Source organism: Cervus elaphus, chromosome 12 (genome assembly GCF_910594005.1).
Source record: "Cervus elaphus chromosome 12, mCerEla1.1, whole genome shotgun sequence".
Classification (NCBI taxonomy): domain Eukaryota; kingdom Metazoa; phylum Chordata; class Mammalia; order Artiodactyla; family Cervidae; genus Cervus; species Cervus elaphus.
The window spans coordinates 26,298,884-26,311,513 of NC_057826.1; the positions used below are offsets into that span (position 1 = coordinate 26,298,884).

Genomic DNA, 12,630 nt, shown 5'->3' on the forward strand with positions numbered 1-12,630 from the left:
AAAAGTGAAAGGAATCAGTAACACTGATGTTTTTAGTCTGAACAAATGGAAGAATAAAGTCTTATGTTATTGTCTAAACTTTTATGTTTCAAAGTTTTATAATATGCAAATGTTGAGAATAAATAACTTTTAATAAAAAGATTATAAATATAAATTAAAATAGTAATTAGAATATTTAGAGATTTTGAAAATGAGAATAATGAGAAATGAGATACTAGAAAACACTGATAGGAATATATCTCAGTAGGAGTATCTCAAAGTTAAACATGTACTTTAAAACTTTTCTATAAAATTTTGTATTACAATTATTATGTATGCACGATCATGGTATTTTTGTCTATTAAAACTTCTTTATTGATGCATCTTCAGCATGTAGAAAGATGGCAGGCATATAATATGCACTCAAGAGTCAGAATAAATGAAAAAAGAGCCTTATTTTTTCTCTAGGTCCAATTTTTTCCTTTACCTATTATTTAAATTCCACAAGTTCTGATTTTGACTTTCACCATTCTATATGATAAGAATTAAGAGACAGTGATTTATGTGTCATTATTATCAGAGTAAACTTCAGTTATAATTAAACCAATCTAAAGAATTTTAAACAAAAAATATCCACAGGTGATTTTTCTGAAAGGAATTTTTTAATCTGTGAAACAAATCAGTAAGTTAAACTAAAATTCAGAAGAGTTCCTCAAATATTCTTCGTTGTGCACATCTTGGAATGTGTCTATTTACCAGAGATTACAAAAAAATAAGACTACCTTTTGAGATAGGAGATAAAGCAGCTTATGTTCTGTAGGGCAAGCTTCTATGTTGGTACATTTATCATTCTTACTAGGTGATAACTAAGCTGACTCCAAGAATGCTGTGGTTGTTCAAGTGTGGTTAGCATGCCACTGGGGGTTTACATGATTATTTTAGTTGATGATACACAGACACACTATTAAAAAAAAAATCAACAATTCCATGGATAATAAAGTTTAGGACTAGGTTAAAGTAGGCACTATGAAGAAAGGAATATGAGTCAACTTAAAATTATTTTAAAAATAACAGCCCAGTTGGTACGATGACATTGTGAAAATTGTGATGATCATAAATGAAAGACTGAAGTTTTAGAAACATTAAGTTAAAGGAATAAGGAAGAGTACAAAGCACATTGTATACCATTAATAAGGAGTTATTAATTTGATGGGGTTTAGAAAGGGAATTGAGAAGCTGGACAGATACAGCTTCTAAACGATCTATGGACAATGGTTCAAGGACAGAGAATAAACAGACGCTATTAAAGAAAAGGTTCTGGCACTTAGCTGGGACTTTATCATAAACAAAGAGAGGTGATACAGCTGTCCATCAGTGGTCAGCTCACTGAGTGTCAGTCGGTCTGTTATACGTCTGTCTTCACACATCTTATCTATTTGAGAAAGAAAAGTACATGGAGACTGTGATTATATCTGCGTAGTCTACCTCCTTTCACTTGGTAGAACACAATATGCATGTAGATATTTAAATATTTTAATACTAATGAAAGAGCATTTTATGACATATGAATTGATTCAGAGATACCTTTTCTTAACAGTATGCAAAAAAACATATCATAACTACATGGTTCAGTGAATTTTCACACAGTGAATGAACCCATGAACCATCATTTTCCCTTTGTTTTCAAACTAGCTGCATTGCCTAAACTTATTTGTTCACTTTTACCTAAATGAAATAAAACACTCTACTCATTGGGATTTCATGCCACGTCATATCTTCAGATTGTCATAATTGTTAGTGCTTTTAACGTTTAAAGTCTACATGTGAACTTTTTACTGCCTCAACATAGGTTGGGAGTGGGGGTGGAATTACCATTAAAGCCTTATCTCTGGAGAGCCATATAGAATTCAATTAATATTTATTTTAAACAGCTTAAATTCCAACAGCAACAGGCCTGTTTACCTTTATTTTCTCTCCTTTTGTTCAATCAGAAGTTCAAATAGATACAATATGTGCATTATTATTAACCAATGAGATTATCCTGCTTTAGTGAATTTTAAGTTGCTAAATGCTAACATATTAATAATTATGGTTTTCTTCTGGCCATTTCTTTTCTGTGATAATAAATACTGTAAAGCAGAAATGGAGAAGACACCAAATCTGACACTCTTCTTGTGGTAATTGTGTTCTTGACTTCTTAGCTGCAATCTAAAATAGTTTTTCCTTGGTGGATTATTATGACTTTTGGATTCAGAAGAGAACTTTCCAAACTTCCAGGATTAGACAAATTACCAAGTTAGGAATATGGTTAGCATTTTAATTAAAATTTCCAGTTGATTTGATGAGCAACTACCTATTTTGAATTTCACTGCCTAATACAATGAAAACAGAATAAATTTTTGTACCAATTTAAAAATTACTATTAATCTTTCTCTGAATTATGTTTTTTGTTTCCTTAATTTTTTCTTCTTATTCTTTTTTCGAAATCTACTTCCATTGTAGTTTTCTCCTGTACTGAGTCCTTTTAACTTAAAATCTTTCTCCTCTTTCTTGGTGTGTGTGTGTGTCTCCTTTGTTCTGAATCTTTGGTCTATTTTGTTCATCTGGTAATTTTTATGTTTTTTCTCTGTATCTCTTTGCCTCTCTTTCTCTTTGGCTCCTTCTTGTCCATCCTCTTCCCTCCCTACTTCTGCTCCTCTTTCTTTTAGTTGAAAACTGATAAAGCTTTATCTTGACAGCTCAGAGCAAAGAATATTTGATTAACTTGAAACTCATAATTTGGTAGATTTGTTTTCTTCTTATTTCATGATGTTTATCTTGAACATTTATTCATAAATCTCTTTGCCATTGACAGGTTATTATAAATAAAAATAACAATCTTTGTGAGGTACAAGAATAAAATAATATGAATGTGACGCCCATAAAATGTGGTTTCTTAAATATTGAAAATTTCCAAAAAAAAACTATTTTCTAATTAGTTTTTAAAATAATGCATATTATCTTAATGACTTCAGTAGTCATTAAGATTTTTAGGAAAATGAGTAGTATATCCTAACATTCTCTACTTGCATAAGTCAATGGGAAGTATGTGTTTTAAGGAAAATCTTGAACTTCAATAGAGAAAAAAAATCATACATGCATAAACCTAAATAAAAAATCAAGTGCAAATGCCAGTAACAAAAATAATCAAACTAGGCTCAGACTTTTTTTCTATGACATTACATACTAGAAAGCAGTGAAATAATGTCTTTGTACTTGAAAGAGATTGAGTCTCATGACTTTTATACTTAGTCAGTATGTCACTTCATATGTGAAGATAACAGACGGAGTTAGATAGCCAAGGACTACCCATAACCCTTCCTGAAAAAATACTCAAGTAAAATTGTGGTCAGCCAAGACAGTAGTCAAAATAGAGGTTCAAAGAGAGGAGAGATGACTGTATCGAAGGATGGGTGCTAAGAATTAAAAATTCATTTAATCATAAGATTATATTGTAATAATTATTATGAATAATTACAAAACAAAGAATATATTATTAGCAAGTCTTAGAAAAGACATATTTAAAGGTAAAAATAACTTGAATATAAGAAATGAGTTAAGTTCCCCAGACAGATGGGGAAAATTAATGAGGAGATATGGGAAATGTTAAAATGTTCTGATAAACTTTTCATGTGTGTGCAATTCAATGACTTTTAATATAGTCACAGAGTTGTGCATGTATCATCACAATCCATTTTAGACTATTTTTTTTTTTACCTCAAAAAGAAACCTTATACCCTTTAGCCATCAGCCCACAACCTCATAAGTACCACCAAATTCAGGCCTAGGCAACCACTAATCTACTTTCTGTCTTTATAAATTTTCCTCATCTGGACATTTCACAGAAATGAAATCATACAATGTGTAATGCTTTGTGACTGACTTCCTTCTCTTGGCATGTTTTTGTAGCATGTATCAGCATCCCATTCCTTTTTATATCCAAATAATATTCCATAGATATAATGTATTCATTTGTTGATGGGCACTTGGGGTTTTTCCTACTTTCTGGCTATTACAAATAATGCTGCTATGAAATTTTGGAATTTTTTCTGTGAACATGTGTTTCTTGGGTGTATGCCTAGGACTAGTGGATCATGTGGTAACTCTGCGTGTAACCATTTGGGGAACTGCCAAACTGTTTTTCAAAGTGGCTGCACCATTTAACATTCCCACCAGCAATGGATGAGTGTTTTAACTTGCACACATCCTAACCAGTACTTATTATCTATATCTTTTTTATTATAGCCACCTTGTGTGAAGTGGTATCTAACTCTGGTTTTGGTTTGCATTTCTCTAATGATTAATGATATAGAGCATCCTTCCACATGCTTACTGGTTATTTGAGTCACGACTATTTAAATCTTTTTCCAGCTTCTTGACTGAGTTGTCTCTTTGTTGTTGCTGTTGTTGAGTTGTAATAATTCTTCATATATTCTGGATACTAGATAATTATTATTATTTTTTTAGATAATTATTAAATATATAACTTGCAAATATTTTCTCTCATTCCATGGGCTGTCTTTTCACTTTCTTGATGAGGTTCTTTGGAGTTCACAAGTTTTAAATTTTGATGAGGTTCAGTTATCTATTTTTTTCTTTTACAGTTTACTCTTTTTGGTATCATGCTAAGAAAATATAGCTTAACTCAGAGTCAAAAAGATACTCATCTTGGTTTTCTTCAAATTTTCTTTATTTTTTTTCCTTCAAAAAGAGTTTCTTTACTGCTTAACATTTAAAATACTTAAGTTGATGATTCTTTTTTGATTAATTTTTATAAATAATGTCAGATTCAACTTTAGTTTTGTGGATGGTAGAAGTTCAACTTTACTTTTTTCTATGTGGATATCCCATTATCCCAGCACCATTCATGGAAAATACTATTGTTTTCCTATGGAATTTTCTTGACATTCTTGTCAAAAATCAATTGACATAAATGTGAGAATTTATTTCTGGATTCTCAAAGCTATTTCACTCATCTATAAGTCTATCCTTACGCCAGCTCCACACTACTTTGGTTACGATAGCATTTAGTAAGTTTTGAGATTGGGGAATGTGAGTCCTCCAACTTTGTTATTCTTTGTCAAGATTGTTTTGGATATTTTGGGCCTCTTGTACTTTTATATGAACTTTAGAATCAACTTGCACCATTCTACAAAAAATAGCAGCTGAACTTTTGATTGAGATTGCATTGAATATATTCATCAATTTGAGAAGTATTGCCATCTTAACAATATGAAGAACTCTATGAATCCAAGATGTCTTTCCATTTATCTTGGTCTTTAATTTCTCTCAACGACCTTTTGTAGTTTCCATTGTATGTGTTGCCTTTTTGGGGGGTTATATTTATTTCAAGTATCTTATTCTTTTTGATGCCATTGAGAATGGTATTTTCAATTTGTATTCCCTGATTTTTCATTGGTAACTTATAGAAATGCATTTGAGTGTTGTATATTAATTTTTTATGCTGCAACTTTGCTAAACACATTTATTAGTTCTAGTACTTTTTGTAGATATAATGGTAAATTTTCTACATAAAAGATCATGTTGCCTACATTAAATAGTTTAATTTCTTCCTTTCCAATCTTGAAGCTTTTTTAGAAAAAGTCATATTGCTCTAGATAGAAACTGCAGGGCAGTGCTGGATAGAAAATGTAATGAGAGCAGATACCCATGTCTTGTTCCTGACACTTGAGGGAAATCATTTAGTTTTTCACCACTGAGTATGTGTTAGCAGTAGTCTTCTTCACCAGTGTCCCTTATCCAGTCGAGAAAGTTTCCTCTTTTTCCTAATTTGCTGAGAGATTTTTCAGGAATGGATATTGGATTCTGTCAAATTATCTTCTGTATCTACTGACATGATCATGTGTTTTTATCCTTTCTTCTATTAATGTGTTTTATTACACTGATGTTTTTGTAGGTTAGATCAATCTTGCCTTCCTGGGATAAATTCCATGTGGTTGTGGTGCATAATCCTTTTTATATAAATAGATCATGAAATTTGATATGTTAGTATTTTCTTGAGAATGTTTGCATCAATTTTCCTAATGATGCAAAAATATTTATAAAACATTTTAGAATATTCATAAAATATTGGTTTGCAGTTTTCTTTCCTTGTGTGTCTTTGTTTGGTCTCGGTATCAGTCATACAGGCTTCACAGAATGAGTTACAAAGAAAGCATTCCTGTCTCTGTTACTTTTTTGGAACAGTTTGTGAAGGATAGCTATTAATTCTTTAGAGGTTTGGTAGAATTCAGCAGTGAAGACGTTAGGGCATGGATCTTCATTTCTGGGAAGATTTTTGGTTAATAATTCAATCTCTCCAATTGTTGTCTATCCAAATTTTCTGTTCCTTCTAGAGTCCATTTGGTAGCTTTGTCCTTCTAGGAATTTGTCTATTTCAATTTGCTAGCATACTACTCTTCACAGAATCCCCATAATCCTTTTATCTGCAAGGTCAGTAGTGACATTTCCTTTTCATTTATGATTTTAGTAATTTGAGTCTTCTCTCTATTTTGCTTTGTCAGCTACTTAAAAGTTTGTCAATTTTGTTCATCTTTTCAAGAAACCAGCTTTTAGCTTTGCTGGGTTTTTAATATATTTTTATTCTCTATCTCATTTATTTCCACTCTTACCTTTGTGTTTCCTTCCTTTTGCTTGCTTTAGTTTTGGCTTGCTCTTCTTTTTTAGTTTCCTATAGTGTATGGTTAATTTATTGATTTAAATTCTTTCTTCTACTTTAGTACAGATGTATAAAGTTATAAATTTCAGTTTAAACACCACTCTGTGCATGCTTTGGGATATGTTTTCAATGCTATAAGCAGGTAGCTTACAACTATGCCTTCATCTTCATTTTCTTGTGCAGAGCCTCAAGGTCAGCCAGAGGTGAGAAATCATGGCTTTCTCAGCTCTTTCTTGAACATGAGCAGAGCACTGCAACTGCACAGGACTTTCGAGATTCCCTGGAATATGCTGAACCTCTGTAACATAGACATCTCATTCTATATTTTTTCCTTTTAATTTTTTTGGTCAGGGTCTTAGTATCTCCAACTAATATAACTGCCTCATGCACCTGCAGTGGTAAACAACTGACACGACTTGTTTTTGGCAAATGTCCTATAATAACAAGGCTATTCACAGAGTAAGCTCTGATGCAGGTCAAATAAAGACTAACTTTGATAACAGAGCTTTTCAAGGAGCTAAAAGGTCAAATAGTGACAATTATCTGGGGATGGAAAGAGTAGGAGTGTCGAATCCATTCTGTCCCTCTCCACCAGTGGCTACCAGGCTTCCGATTTTCACATCTATCATAGCTGTGAAGCCAATGAGTTTCTAAGACTATCCTGGAACTGGGGGGAGAAGCATAGGAATAGGGCATGTTAAGAGCCACAAAGCTCACTGTTCTTACTGATATTTAGCCATTTTTCTTGAATAAACAATCCTAGAATATTGCAACCCTTTGTTCATTTCTAGAGTTCTGAATAAGTTGATTTTAACCATTTTTGGTCATTGTTCTCTTGCTTTGGGGCTTCCCTGCTAGTTCAGATGGTAAAGAATCTACCTGCAGTGCAGGAGACCCGGGTTCAGTCCCTGAGTTGGGAAGATTCCCTGGAGAAGAAAATGACAACCCACTCCAGTATTCTTGCCTGATGAATTCCATGGACAGAGGAACCTGGCAGGCTACAGTCCATGGAGTCACAAAGAGTGGGACACAACTGATCGACTAACACTCACACTAACATAATCTCTTGCTTTTATGAATGAGCAGATTTTCATAGGTTCTTACTCCATCATTGTGAAAATGTTTCTAAACAAGTGCATTTTTAGATTAATATTTTATATATATATATATATATATAATGAATACAGAGTATTTCAGGGTGCTATATTTCATTGTTTATTTTCAATTAATTGCATTTTGATCATGTGTCAAATTTTAAATTATAGAAACTAGATTAAAAAGTTAAAGGGAGGGACTTCCCTGGTGGTCCACACTACCAATGCAGGAGGCCCGTGTTCAGTCCCTGGTCAGGGAACTAAATCTTACATGTTGCAACTTAGTTCAAATGCCCCAACTAAAGATCTCACATGCTACAACAAAGATCAAAGATCCCATATGCTGCAACTAACATCTGGCACAGCCAAATAAATAAATATTAAAAAAAAAAAAAGTCAGAGTGAAAAACAATGTGGTCAGTTTTTCAGAAGTTTAAACACAAAACTATACATGACCTAGGAATTCCACTCCTAGGAAATATATATTCAAAAGAATTGAAACCAGAGACTCAAACAGATACAGGAACATCTCAGAGATGTCATGAGTTCAGTTTTGGACCACCACCATAAAACGAATATTGCATTAGGCAAATAATCACAATAAAGCAAGTCACAATCTGGTTGGTTGGGGAACTAAGACCCTGCAAGCTGTGTGCTGTGACCAAAATAAACAAACAAACAAATAAATAAAAATAATGTGTGTCCAAGATAACGTAACCAATAAGTGAAAAAGCTGAGACTTAAACTCAGGTCTAACTGTAAAGTATTCAATACAGTACTTTATAGTACTCATCTCAGAATACTGACAGTAAGTCATTTCATTTAATTCACATGATGTAAAAATTGTAGAACTTTATGAAACAAAAACTGACTTCAAAAAAGCAAACAATGTTAACCTAACTCATTAATTTGAATCATTCTTGGGGTAGGAAGAAATTGGCAAAGGAAAGACTAGTCACAGAGAATATCTTCCTAAACTTCTACCTCCTCAATCTTCTGCAGGTGGAAAATAATTTTGATTGAAGTTCTAAAAGTCCCATTTCCCAATAAATGAAGTCACTCTTCATTTATACTGAAATTGTACAACAGCAAGTATAGAAGTTCTTAAACTAAAAGACAGTTAAAGTGACACTTACATAGATGAATGGCTCCTTTTCAGGAGCTTAACTTTCTCCTCAAAACATTTTAATAAGCCACATGGTACCAGACAGCACCAATCAAGAATTGTCACTGTTGTCTCTTTCTCTCTTTAGTTCTTCCTTTCTTTCTTTGTTTTGGAAGTGTTAATAGCCTTTGACTTTTTTCTCCCTGTGTAGCATATGTCATATCCTACCTTGAGTCCATCTGTTGTATTTGAGTACAACTTCAGGGATAAGGAAACATTCATGAGCTCAAAAACCATATGCTATTAAGATTTTTGTTTCTGTTTTGTTAATAAACACAACAGGGAAAGAAAAATTAAGAAAAAATCTGAATCATCTTTGTAAATCCTGACCAGAGAAATGTTTAGTGTTACAATTGTTTTTATTATCTTAAGAAAGTTTTTTTATTTATTTGGCTGTGCCAGGCCTTAGTTGCAGCGTGCAGGAACTGGTTCTCTGACTAGAGATTGAACCTGGGCCCCTGCACTGAGGCGTGGTGTCTCAGCCACTGGACCACCAGGGAAGTCCCTTCTGTTTGATTTAAAAATGGAAATTTGACTATACTTTATGCCTTGAGCACTTAGACCATAAGAGACGTGGGGATGCAAAAGAAGGAAAGAATATGGGAGCGATGTTCTGACTTCTGACTTCTATCGTCAGAAGAAAGCCTGTCCTGGGTTGCATACACAACACAGGTCATGAAAAATGAAGGGGCTCGTCAAAATAAACTTTTGCCCCCAAATGAACAGGCTAACAGGAAAGTTAAAAGTTCTTTCCTAGATGGGGCTTTGAAAATTGTCATCCCTCAGCAGACGCTGGATGCTTCCAGACCTTCAGGACAAGTCCTAAATTCTGTACAAGAAACTCCTTCTTGATTTCCCTTTTAAGAAAATTATCCTGAGATCAAATTAGTCTGGGTCGTCTGGTGGTATCTTCTAATGCTTGGAAAAAAAGGAAATAGGCCTTTTAAGACCAAACAAAAACAAAAACTTCAGTGTTATAGACCGTTTTATCTTTCAAGCGCAACAGCGACACCTAGTGGACAAAATCTTTCCCTAACTAGAGCTTTTGTTATTCAGTAGCAAAGTCCGGTCTGACTCTGTGACGCCACAGACTGGACTGCAGATGTCAGGCTCCTTTGTTCTTCACTGTCTCCCGGGGTTTGCTCAGATTCATGTCCACTGAGGCAGTGAGTTTAACGTTTTCTATTTCTATCTTTAATAAAAAATATGCTATAAAATATTTATACCTTAATAAATGTTTTCTTCCCCCTAGATTCACTCAGATCAGTGGCCACTGATTAAAAACGTTTTCTCATATATATACTAAAAAGTTTCTCAGTAACTTGTGTGGCCAGGGCCTTGGGTCCCCCAGAGAGTTGTTCAACAGGATATCAAGTAATCTCTCGCACCCACAGAACTCACCTGGGCGAGGGAACAAGACCTCTTCCTAGCCATTTTTCTTCTTCCCATTAGAACTCTGATGGGGCGTTCTGATAGTAGCCACACTTTGGAGGAGGTGCTGATCATATTTCTCCAAGGTACATGGAGCTCACAGTGAAATAATACCAGAGGCCAGGGCTAGAATCTAGTTAGAGTCCAGAATGGGGAAAAAAAAGATTGAAGTAAGAGTTCTAGGTAAGATTGCCACACAAGGAAGAACTATGTCTTAATTCTATATTTTAATAGACTAATCTAGGGGAAACATAAATCAAGAAAGCAAGCAAGCCATCAGTAAGTTCTAAATTGCTCTTCATTCTCCTTCAGGTTTAATCTTGTTAAGAAGTCCTAGAGAATTGCCCAGACCTTCTCTAAAAGTCAGGACTGGTCCTAATGTATGAAAAAACACCTGATTCTGATGACTGAAGAAAGCTCCCACTTGTTTAGTATCTACTGCAAGCAAGACATGCTAAGATTTCATGCACATTAAATCAGACTGTATTTAATACATACAATCCTGAATTGTAGGCATTTAAACCTACCTTTATATATAATAAAAAAGAGGCTCCAGGCTATTTAACTTAAGTAGCAGAATCAGATATCAAATCTCAGTTACTTCAGTTCTAAATCCCATTATCTGTTCAATGTGTATTGCCTCCTGCCATACAGATAGAAGAAAAAGGAAATGGAAACTATTCTTCATCTCTTCTCTAGAAATCTGATGAAACGATTTTACTGTTATCCTAAATTGAAAAATAACATTTCCTCCCCTGCTTCGTACTGTCAAATTTGGTATATTATATATTTTTCAACTTCAGGGGAGATTCACAATGATGCCGCTTCACTAGAACTTAAGAAACATCATCAAGGGGCTTCCCTGGTGGCTCAGTGGTAAGGAATCCCCCTGCCAGTGCAGGAGACACGAGTTCACTCCCTGGTCTGGGAAGATCCCACGTGCCTCGGAGCAGCTGAGCCCCTGCACCACAGCTATTGGGCCTGAGCTCCAGAGCTCAGAGAGCCACAACTACTGAGCCCTTTGCCACAGCTACGGAAGCCCAGTCACCCAGAGTCTGCACTCTGCAATGAGAGGAGCCGTGCGACGAGAAGCCTGCACGCCACAACGAGAAATAACCCCTGCTCACCGCAACTAGGGAAAAGCCCGCGCAGCAACAAAGGCCCAGCACGGCCAGAAAGAAAAATAAATAAATAAATATTTTTTTAAACCATCAGATTTTGATTTGCCTTAGTAGATTTATGAGAGTACCACTACTTGGACAAGTTGCTTAGATTTCAGTCCTGGCTCACCTATTTATTTGCTGTATGACCTTGGCAGGTTACTTACGTGGGCCTCAGTTTCTTCATTTATAAATGGAACGTGGTATGTGCTTAGCCAGGACTCACTCTTTGTGATCCCATGGAGTAGAACCCGCCGAGCTCCTCTATCCAAGGGATTCTCCAGGCAAGAACACTGGAGTGGGTAGCCATTCCCTTCTCCAGCAGATCTTCTGGCCCCAGGGGTTGAACCTGGGTCTTCTGCACTGCAGGCTGATTCTTTACCATCAGAGCCACCAGGGAAGCCTGTATAAGTGGAATAATAAAATTTATTTCATAGATTGTTGTGAGGACTAACTAAAGTGCTTAAAGCAGTGCCTGGCACTTAGCAAAAGCTCAGTATCATTATTATTGACAATATTATTTCTAATATACTAAAAAGTAACAAGTTATGTAATTATGTAACAACTTTGAGGTATAATTTACATAAATTCATCCATTTAAAATTTTTTTCTCTAATTTTTTAAAAGATTTTTTTTGATGTGGACCACTTTTAAAATCTTTATTGAATTTGTTATAATATTACTTCTGTTTTATATGTTTTATTTTTCCATGGGATCTTAGCTCCCTTACCAGGGATCGAACCCATACTCCCTGCACTGGAAGACGAAGTCTTAACCACCCATTTTTAACAGTACAATTTAATGATTTTTAGTCAGTGTAGTAAATATTTCAACAATCACAATTCAGTTTTAGAATATTACCATCACCCTAAAAATTTCCCTTGTCCCGTTTGATATATACCAGCCCCATTCTCAGCCCTAGGCAATCATGGATCTGCTCTGTCTCTGTAAATTTGCCTTCCTTAAACATGCCACGTAAATGGAACCATACGACAGGCAGTCTTTGTGTTTCTTTCACATAGCATGATGTTTCTGAGGCTCAGCCATGCTGTAGCATGTATCAGTAGACTATTCACCGCTGAA

General features: G+C 34.7%; 1 long non-coding RNA gene across 1 annotated transcript; it reads right to left on the reverse strand.

The window, feature by feature from the left end:
• Positions 1 to 637: 637 nt before the first annotated feature.
• On the reverse strand, positions 638 to 11,024 carry LOC122705110. The gene is made up of 3 exons (XR_006344037.1): positions 10,915 to 11,024; positions 10,358 to 10,520; positions 638 to 1,411 (listed from the first exon to the last, which is right to left on the reverse strand). It is a non-coding gene; the product is annotated as an uncharacterized LOC122705110 (long non-coding RNA).
• Between the last annotated feature and the right edge of the window lie 1,606 nt (positions 11,025 to 12,630).